This window comes from Talpa occidentalis, unplaced genomic scaffold (assembly GCF_014898055.3).
Source record: "Talpa occidentalis isolate TD23 unplaced genomic scaffold, MPIMG_talOcc4v2.1 talOcc4.4, whole genome shotgun sequence".
In the NCBI taxonomy this organism is placed as follows: Eukaryota; Metazoa; Chordata; class Mammalia; order Eulipotyphla; family Talpidae; genus Talpa; species Talpa occidentalis.
In genome coordinates this window covers 139,315,338-139,326,943 of record NW_023604295.1, presented here as the reverse complement: position 1 = coordinate 139,326,943, position 11,606 = coordinate 139,315,338, and positions in this window count along the sequence as shown.

Here is an 11,606-nt window from a genome sequence, read left to right as displayed (position 1 = left end):
AAAAAAAAAAAAAAACCTAAAAAAAAAAAAAAAGTATTTAGGTGATTTAGCTACAGCGAATGGTGGCTTCTCCATTTCTGTTTAGCATAACCATGAGAAACACACTTGTAACTTTCTTTACCTTTTCAGCATGAATGAGGAAATGACAACAGTAATATAAGTTGTCTTTCAGCTGCTTTTGCTCCAGAAGAAATTCAGAAACAAAACTCTTCCTGTTCACTCCCTTGCATGAAGAATAGGGATGAAGATGAGACCTTGATTCTGCTAAGAGGCCTGCTAAGTCCTATGCTCTAGCTTCTTGTGTTCATCTCTATAATAAAGTGATTCTCAAAACATCAGCCCCAGGCCAGCAGCATTAACTCACTTGGAAAGTCTAGAAACACAAACTCCCTACCACAGACCTATTGAATCAGAAACCCAGGCTGGACCATTGTAATTTTTATTTTATCAAGCCTTCCAGTAGATTCGGATGCATACTGTAGGGAAAGTTGGGTGTGTCAGGGGGCTGGGTATTTTACCTTTGCCTCATTTGTTTCCTAGAATGGTCCAAAATAAATAGACACCTACAAAGTTTACAAGAGAAAAGACTAACTTAATTTCATGGGCAGAGGACAAGAAGCCTGGAACCCAGCAAATAACCAAAACAACCAAGTTGCATAGTTATTAGACCCCCGAAAAGCAAAAAAAATCTGTGAAGAAATTCTTGAAAGTTTTGGTTTGGACAACCAATTTAGTGAGCTCCAAGTACAACTTGTTTCGATGTCTCCTGTCCCTGGCTCTGATGATAAAATGTCTCTCTATCTCTATATAGGGAGGGAACAGATTTATTTTCTGCTTTTGGGGGTAGCAGAACAGTCAGAGAAAATTTCTGCTTTTAGGAGAAAGGGTTATATGTTAGGGAGTAAAGAAAAACATCCCATAACCCTCTGCATTCTTCTAAGCCAACAATAATCAAACAAGCATCAAACAGATTGAAAGGAGAGAAAAAGAAAAAAAAAAAAAAAAAAACCAAGAAGAAATTTGACAATGGCTTGTTTTTCTCCTGTGTTTATGGGAGAGACTCAGCATGGCTAAGTGACTCACCACATGACTGTGGCTTCAGGCACCATCATAAATAGCTTGGCTAAAACAAGGAAGGTTGGAGGAAGAAGAGGAAGTTCAGTTAGGGAGTTTATCGGGAAAGGCACATTAGACAAAGGGATGCAGATATAAATTCTCATTCTCCAAGGGAAGGAAATAGTATTAGATCTCCAGGGAGAGACCCTTACAAAGAGCAACTTCCATGCAGCTTTCAGAACCCTGCCATGAAATAAACCTCTTGCCAAAAAGACGTATTTGGGGGTGGAAGATTTTTGCTCCATTATATGCACATTCATTAACAGTTTCCTTAATTCATAATAATCAATATGCTACTCTGGAACATCAAGGGGGAACTGATAGTGCTAAAGCATAAGCACCTTTACTCTAATACCCCGTAGCCTTAAATAGGCACCTATAACATTACTCTGCTCTCGGTGGGTTCTGCACTGAATCAGAGAAAAGCACTTTCATTCAGTTAATAGTTAACTCAGATTGTCAGTAGCAGAGGCCACCTAAACTTTCTACATAACAATTACTGTTACTAATGTTGTAGAGCAACCCCGACACAAAATGGGGTGCCTGACTGTGTGTCCTCACCTGCGTGCTTAAAAGGGACTTATCAATGCTGTACTGCAGGCACACGCGAAAGGTTAATAAAAGGTTTATTTACAAGGGAAGGGGAAATGAGGAAATGTACAGCTCAGGGAGAAAAGTGGGAGACAAAGTTTTAAATGAGTCCTACCCAATCCGCCCATCAGGAATCCCAAAATGGCATTCTGAGAGCTGGCTGCAAGCCAGGAGCCGTGAAGCCAGGAAGCAAGCAATAGGGAACCACCCCAAGGCCCACGTGTTTGGTTTTTATATCCAACCTGGCTGCCCAACTCCACCCTCAGGTCCCAGCCACCCTCCCTTTGGTGGTGACGGGATTTGTCTTTCCCAATGTCTTGATGGCTTTAGTCTGGAGTGGGGGTGGGGTCCACAAAGCCTGTATGGGATTAGCTCAGGACATCATTTCCCCCTAACACTAACAGTAACCATTTAAATTTTGCCAGTTTTTGCTCTGCTTACATCTGCCTACCATACAGTCCTTGGTTGGTTATATCCACTGCCCCTGATGCCACTTGGGAGGGGGATGAGCTCCCTGCATTGCTCCAGGCAACCCTTAGCAGATAGGAAATCTGAGATCTAGAAAGCACATAGTTTGGGTGAATTACCTAAGGAAGCTTGAAAACCTATCAATAAAGAAATGCCTGAGGTGATCATTGTGATTGACAGGTGTGGTGATTCAGCTGAAGATAGAGAAGCCCAGAGACACCCATTAGGGGATCAAAGGCTGCTGAGTGTTAAGTTAATTCCCTTGACCACCACAGTAACTTCCAGTTTCCAAGCAACATGTTAATTTGCACCAAAGACAATGGAAAGAATGGTGGAGCCCACCCAGCTGCTAGTTGAACCTTTTGTCCTTGTTGTGGAATAATTTTATCAGCTTCCTCAATGGGCTCTGTCCTCAGGAGTAGCAGAGGCTAAGACTTGGAGGTGAAAAACTGCCAAATGCATTGATTATTCACTTCTCACCCTTCATGAAATGCTTAAACAACAGCTTTAGGATGAATTCAGTCTTAGTAGATTATACTTGCCTTGGAAGTATTTATCCAAGTTTTAGGGACTATAATCAAATACATTCATTTATTTTAAATTTAATTCTAACCAAAACCATTTACACAGAAACTAATGTAGCAATTCCTAAGATTCAGAGACTTGAAAGAAATGAAATGCAACAGATTTAAATATCATTCAGCAGAATAGACCACTTATACACATAAAGAGAAATATATCCAGAAAAAAATTAAGTAGGCAAAATATAATTAACCCAGTTGAAATGTAGCCGGATGAGGCCAGCTTGTCCCAGTGAGCCTCATGGCAGTGTCTTTTTAGTGCTAACATCAAGGAGTTTCTTAAAATTAAATCTCAAGAAGACAATTCAACAGCAAAACTTCTATTCAATGAATATTGAGTAGAAGAGAACTAATTTCAACTTTGATTAGCTTGCACTACAACACAAAGCAAGCCTTTTACAGCATTCTGTGTCTTATTGGTGAAGCTCCTTTCAGACTGCAACACAGATTTTAAGAAAGCATCTCAGCTCAAAACTGTATTTTGCATGATGAGCAGATTGTCTTACTATGTTCTCTTCACACCTTTTCTCCCCAAAAAGAACACATCACACATGTGGGAAGGAAGGTCACCTTCTTTTACTTACTCACATAGCATTGGAGCAATGGACTGACAATTGCTCCACACAATTAGCTCCACACAGTTGCTCCACACAATGGACTGACAATTAGCCCACAACTGAGAGGCACCCGGGCCCCCAAAACTTACATGTTCTAAAGAGGGCCAGACATGCATGTGCACAAAGGCAAAGGAAACTTTTGGGGTGACAGATCTTTAATAGATGTGGTGTGCATAGAGAGGGGAGACAGGAGAGGATATTTTCCCCAATAAGACCTGCAAAATGACCCATCCCCTTGTGGTTAAATGCCCAAGGGGGTCAGCCCAAAGTGGGGGTCCACACAGGCCTGAAAGTCTGCCAGTCTAAGGCAGCTTCTGGTGGGGAGCCATAGGAAATGAGGTTCTGAAGGAGGTCCAGAAAGCTGGAAGGAAGGAGCAAATTCAAAGCACAAATAAAGATAACAGCTACCAGAGTCATGTTCCACGTGTGTCTCTCATGTATGTGTCTCCTTCAAGTGTCTCTACCTGCCTCTCCTCCATGGGTCTCCCTCCACCAGCAGTGTCTCCTTCCAGAGAGCAGGACGGCGGCAGAACAAGAGCTCTCCTGTCTCCTCTGGGCAGACCTGCCTTCTGGGTTTACTTCACTTCACCTGGCTGCTTCACTCCGCCCATCATTAAGTGGGGGCAGGAACACGGCACCTCCCCTTCTTATGGAGATGTCCCTGTAACAGCAACATCTCAGAAATAAGAAAATACAGTCCCCCTATTTTTTACAAATGCTTCCATGCATTTTTCGAAATGCTATAACTGTTGTCATAATAGTAAAATTTAAAAAAAATCCATTTCTGGTCATCTGATGACAAGGTATTAGTAAACATCTTTCAATCCCAAGTTAATATTTATTTTAAAAGCGGCAATAAACTCATTTTCTGTATTTTGTCCTTGAATAATGCATGGCTTATTCTTATCAGAATCCATAAAATTCACTCCTAGAAAAAAGTTCTATTTTTCTAGCAGATAACAAAAGCTAAATATCTTTTGCTTAAATTGTGGCTAACGGCCTGGTACCTCAGGGTAAGAGCTTTTTTTTTTCCCCCCACCAAAAGGGGAAGAAAGTAAGTTGATACGCAGTTCGGTTGCTGTCTTTCCTGTCTGAAAGCTCAGAGAAACAAAGGTAACATTGTCATTGTTTTATGATTTCAACTCTGCTGGGAAGCTTCTCTAGTAAGTTTCGACTGCAGGGGATGCATTTGATGAAAATCTTAAAAGCAATTGAACGGTATAAACTGTTGACTTTTATCCTTCCCTATCATGAGTCCCTTATTCTTTGAAGGTTCTTTACCTGGGAAGCTTTCAACTTCCATTGCCATGTGAAGCGTCTTATATCCAGAGATAAAACGAAATTAACTTTTCAAGGACATGGTGGTCTGGAAAAGAGGAAAGTTATTTAGGAACTAAACATAAGTTCAAAAATCTAATCAGCACCACAACGGTATTTAAGTTTTTTAAACTACAGAGACAGTGTGTTTATAGAGATAGTACGGGGAATACTAACCCCACCACATTCTGCAAAACAGATCACTTGCTTAATTTCTTCCTTAGGTTACTCCTCCGCTCATTTTCATATCAGTTACTGTTAAACTTAAGGAATTCTAAAAGCCAATTATAGATGCTACAAATTTTCTAACAAACACTTAATTTTGTGTTTTATGCTATGCAAATCAATATAACTCTCTTTTCAACTAGATGAAAAACAATTTCCTCTAAAACAAAAGGATTTTTTCCTTTCAAAAGACTTTATTTTAAGGCTAGCATCCGTTACTCAACATTCATAGGGTAAAACCAACTGAAAATGAATCATTTGTGTGTTAGTAACAGGTAACCAAAATTGAACAGCACCCATCTTGTCAACTACCTGTAGTAATTCTTCTCAGATTAATTACAGCTGACCGAGGAAATAGGTTTGCTGTATTGCTATTACCTCTGAAAAGAGAAACGATAATAGTAAGTCAGAAGGAGAGAAATACATTTTCAAAAATTAAGCAAATACTTTGGGCTCTTTTATTAATTCAACCTATATTTTTAAATTTTATATTCTGAAAATTTTATTTCTGAGCTAAAACGAATCAAATTGTAAATGTCAAAAGATTTCAACAAGAGGACAACTAAAAGGAAAAATATCAAGGAAGTCTAGATCTCACTTCAGAGCCAAAATCATTTTTAAACAGATACAGATTTTTATAGAACTTAATATGTTCAGTTTTATGAAGAGATTAAACCAGAGAATTCTAGTTATTTATTCAGTCTAGTAAATGACAGTGCAGAACTATAACCAAGGTTTCTGGGGACTTAATCTTGAACATCTTCCATCACTGCATCTGCCATTAATGTTTTCATCCAGAGAATATAGTTAAAGTGCAGGACAATTTTCATAACCACTGATGGTAGAGATGATCAACTTTAAATGAAAATCGAATTTAGTATGCTCTGCCTATTGTCATATTTACAAATTCCAATTTGTTGTCAAATTTTATATTGAAATAAATTCAATTTCTACATGGACTTTTTATATTACTTTGTCTTTCATTCCTTATTTCTCTCCTGCTTTCTCCTTTTTCCTGTCTCTCTTTTTATTTGCAAGATTATAGGTATTTTCTACCTTAGCAATTTTCTCCATCAATAAGCAAATAAGATGATATGAATGACCCATGTGTTAGTATAGACTTTGCACAACATAATCCGATATTATCTAGATATCTATAGTTATATACACACTTCAAGTCTTCACCTGAGTAGTGACATCTCTGTGTAAGTGGAACAGAAAGGATCAGAGTATGACCAGCAATATACACATCGTGATCATGTATTTTTTTAAAGATTTATTTATTTATGCATACAAGAGCTGGAGTACAGGCCAGAGACACAGGGGGGCGGGGGGGGGGTGAGAGGATTCACCAGAGACAGAGTGGGATACAGAACATGTAGACTGATGAAATACACTGCTAAGGGGAGCAGCAGATAAGACAGGAGAGGTCTGCCTCGCCATTTGGGTTTCTCCCTGGCTGGCCAGGGATCAAACTCGCATTGCAGAGGCTGTGGATTGCTTCATAGTGCGATACTTAACCCCTTGCACCACCAGGGAGGACCCACATCATGATTATATTAAGCTTGTTTTTTTGTCTTCTGTGCTGTATTACTTTCAAGTTTCAGTAATGTTCTTTAGCATCTCCAATCTCCATATTGACCCATTAAAACCTAAAAAATATTTTTACTTCCTTTCTCTTTTTCTTCTCCGAGAATTAATTGATCATGATCTCTTTGTAATTTTTCTCATGAACAATTTTCAAACTGATTCCTCTTTTCATCTGCCATTATTATTTCGATACTTTCAATCTCTCACCTGGATGCTGGCAATATAATTTCAAGTGGTCTTTGTGTCTCAAAGTCCCACCTCTATACCACTGCTAAAATGGATTAGCTAAATTGAAAATCTGCTGAAAAGCCTTCAGTGGCAAGCTCTGTAGGTGCCTTGATATTTCTCTGGGATCCTCCCTTTCCAGTACCTGTCTTTCAGTCTCTCCCCCATGCCAGCCCTGTGTGAATTGAGTTCACTTCAGAAACCATCAATTGCATGTCCTTCACTAGTCATTGTTTATATTATTCCCTCTTACTGAACTGCCTCTGCTTAACTCTGTAACATTTTTTTACAACTCAACTCTGGCATCACTTTCTCCAAGAAAACTTCCCCAACTTCCCAATTTGTAAGAATTGGGAGAGGCTCCCAAATAAAAGTTTTTGTGTATTCCAAACTCTCAGATAACCTTAATTATTACTTTACTAATATAAAGGCACTGTGTTGGAATTATTATTTATATTTATTATTATTTATATTTATATTATTTATATTATTATTTATATTTCTGTTTCTTTTACAAATTTGCAAACTTCTTTTATATTAAGTTATAATGTAGCACTTAAAATATCTCTTTCCATATGATAAATATTTATTTAATATGTGTCTACTTCTCTCATCAGTTAATTAAATATCCTGAAAAAAATGACCTGAAATAAGTATTTTTGATAGAAAAGATCATACTCAGACAGGAAAACAGCAAGAATGATTTCACAGCAGCAGTAGCACTTGATAAGAACATTGTGAGATGTGTGAAATCCAATAAGGAACATTCCATGAAAAGACATGTCAGAAAAAGATGTCAAACACAAAAGTGAGAGACTTGTCAGGAAACATGATGTGGTCCAGCTGAGCCAAATTCGTACATGTGGTTGGTGTAAAGCAACAGTTACTGCTAAGATTGGAACCAGAGGAAGAAGGATTTTTATTGGCCATTTAGAGGAGTTGACCTATTTTCAATAAAAATAATAGCTATCATTTATTCCACTTGTGATTTTGTGCTGTACACTATTCTGCTCACCTTAAATGTGCTCACAATGAATCCTTGAGTAGGTACTGTAAGAACTCCATTTTACAGATAAGAAAGCTAAAGTCTGTAGAGGCTACATAACTTGCACAAGAGCACGCAGCTGAAAAATATTTACAAACCAGGATTGAAAAATAAGACAGTTTGGTTGGGAAACTCATCCTCTTAAAAATTCTGATTAGGAAAAGAAAACCCAAATCTTGTGTGGGTTTCTCCTTAGTAAACTCAAGCATCTTCTGCTAGTTCTGATGGTCTACTTGACCTTAGTTGAAACGTACATGACCCAGAAAAAATGAAGTTGAGAGGCCAAGAATTTTTAAGTAACATTAAGGCAATGTAAAGAATAAGGAGAATAAATAATTCTGCTATATTTGTAATGAGGAACCCACCAAACTATCCCTTAGCTGTTTTCTAAGGCCCCAGATATTGGTGCTCTCCCCAAGACACTGAGAACTACATGGAGTAGGGAAAGCATCAACATTCTTGAAAAGTACTTTCTGTGGATAAAAGCAAGAAATGCTACAGTTAAAATAGACTCCTGGAGGGGCCTCTTTAGTGGCACAAGGGGTTAAGATGCAATCTATGAAGCTATTTGCAGCCACTGCAGCACGAGTTCAATCCCTGGCCAGGGAGCTACCCACAAGGTACAGCAGACCTCTCCTGACTCGCCTGCTGCTCCCCTCAGCACTGTAGTTCAGTAGATCTGCCTGTTCTGCTCCCCACTCTGTCTCTGGTGAATCCTCTTACCCACCACACCTCTGGCCTGTATCCCGGTTCTTGTATGCATAAATCAATAAATCTTTAAAATATATATATTCTTGGAAATAAATGGGAAAACTTGTATTTGTGGGCACCACAAGCCAGATAGTAAGTCTGCACTGCCAGAGGAAAGATGGAATTTTTATCATAATAGGCACTAGAACCATAGTAGTAAAGGGTATATTTTGACACTATAGGGTTTTTGGTAGCTTTTAATTAATCTTACAATCCCTAATGTCCTAATCCAAAAGTATTTAGATCTAAGAAATATAAGTTGAATAACCTTAATAATGAGTCATGGGTCTTCAATTAATTATAAGACCTGAATAAATTCTCATACTCAAAGTCCCTGAAAGAAGGGGAGGTCAGATAATTTTGAGAAAGTACCCTGTGATGATATCAAAGTACATCCCATAATTTTTCCACCCGCTCTTTGCCAGGAATTTCTGGATAATTTGCTCATGAGGTTGAGTGATGGGAAAGAGAATTGCAAGTCTTTTTTTAAAAAATTTATTTATTGCACACAACACTAATGATAAAGGACTGATCACAAAAATCTGCAAAGAGCTGATAAGTCTCAACAAAAACAAAGAAAATAATCCAGTCAAAAAATGGGCAGAAGAGCTAAAAAGAAACTTCTCTGAAGAGGAAATGCAAATGGCCAACAGACATATGAAAAAATGTTCAACATCACTTCTCATCAGGGAAATGCAAATCAAAACTACCATGAGATACCATCTTACACCAGTGAGAATGGCACATATTAAAAAAACTAGCAACAACAAATGTTGGCGAGGGTGTGGAGAAAAAGGAACTCTCCTGCACTGCTGGTGGGAGTGCAAACTGGTCCAACCACTATGGAGAGCTGTGTGGAGATTTCTGGACCTACTAAACATAGCGCTTCCATAGGATCCAGCAATTCCACTCCTAGGTATTTACCCAAAGGACACAGAAACATCAATTCCAAAGAACACCTGCACCCCTATGTTTATAGCAGCACTATTTACAATAGCTAAGCTTTGGAAACAACCCAAATGGCCAAAAATCGATGACTGGATCAAGAAGATGTGGTACATATACACCATGGAATATTACTCAGTATTCAAAAAAGATAAACACATGCAGTTTGCAGCAACATGGATGGAGCTAGAAGGGATCATGCTCAGTGAAATAAGCCAGAAAGAAAAAGAAAAATACCGGATGGTCTCACTCATAGCAGGAATCTAGAAAACTTAAATAAGGGACCAGGAAAAAGAATAACTATAAGAAAGAAAATATCAAAATCAACAAACATCTATGAACCAGAGACAGTTTATGAGGGTTGGGGGGCGGGGAAAGGAGGAATTGGGGTCAAAATAAGGGGGTTGTAATTGTATGGGGAATATAAAAATAAAATTTAAATTAAAAAAAGATTTATTTATTTATGCATACAATAACTGGGGTACAGGCCAAAGGTGTAGGTAGTGAGTGAGAGGATTCACCAGAGACAGAGTGGGGAAGAGAACAGGCAGACAGACTGAAATACACTGCTGAGAGAAGCAGCGGGAGAGTCTGGAGAGGTCTGCTGCGCCATGTGGGTCAGCTCCCTGGCTGGGGATCGAACTCACGCTGCAGTGGCTGTGGATAGCTTCATAGGTTGCGTCTTAACTCCTTGCACCCCAGGGAGGCCAAAGAATTGCAAATCTTTTGGGACACTCTGGACACTGACTCTGCTCTATAGAACCTGGAGACCTAGAACGCCACCATAGCATATTACTTAGAGTGGGACCTGAATCTATCTTAAGGTAGAGTCATTCTTCTATTATTTTACCTGTATCTGAATACAAATTTGCATGCAGACATGCTACAACTAGCAGAATCTGTACATCTGACTGGAATGGCCACTGATATAGTAGCAAGTTTTAAGAGGCGCCCACGGAGCCCCTCCTTCCTAAGAATAAGCCCAAAGCACCACTATCCCTCTGCTGGGAACCTATAAATTAGTGCCTCCGTTAATGACTTAAAGATGCAGGGATTTTGATCCTGTTCTTGTCCCCTTTTAATTTACCTTTGGTCCATACAGAAAATCAATAAGACTAGAAGAAAGACAGCAGATTAAGAAAGGTTAATCAAGAGCTACTCAAATTTAAGCTGCAGAATCAAGTATGGCCTCTTAGAGCAAATTAGCAAGTGTCCAGCTTCGTACACAGTTGGAAAGGTTTTCTTTTTTTCTTTTTTTTTTTTTTCTTGTTTCCTCCATCACACTAAGTAGAGAATACCAGGAAAGTTTCTTTCACCTGGCATGGATGGTAGTATCATTTCTCTCTTGTGGCACATGGGCTTTATGTCATATGTCACCTTTGTGTGTTGTGCTCAGCTTTGTGCCATACGTTAATCAATAGGAATCTGTATCACCATTTCATTGGAAACAAAGTTAGGTTACTATACTGATAACTTCATGAAGATAGAATGTTGGGAATGCTGAATAGAAGAAATTAACTTCCTGTTAAGATATGTGTACACTAAACATTCCCAAATAAACTATAAACATGTTTAATGGACTAGAGCATGTCAGAATATCTTTGCCAACATGAAAAGCAAATGATCGTGCCTTGCATTACATACAACTAAGAAAGACAAATTGTGCTTTACAGTTCTTTTCAGATTTTGGGAGTACCGTATAAAATATTTTGACATCTTGCTCTAAACTACTAAGAAATCTTTAAAATTGTAAATTTTGAATGGAATCCAGAGACAGAATATAAGGTTGCACAGCTGATAAGATGGCAGTTAACATCTCTGCAACTTCACTTTTGTGACTTAGTATATTACTAAGTCTATGAAATAATTGGTTTATCTGGTGCTTACAGAAACCAATGGTAAGCTCCTGGAGAAAAATAATAGCACTCATTAAATGCATTCTAAGCATTAAAAAAAGACTCTCACGAGCAAGTACCTCTTCTCTTTAGAAATAACTACCTGTAAGCTTCTTGTTAGACACTATAAACTGAATGCCCAGCCAGGAGATACCAAATTACCACGCAATCTGGATGTCCCACATGAATTAGGTTTTCGTGTATCTATAGTGTTATTAAATCAAATGTTCTCGGTAATGCC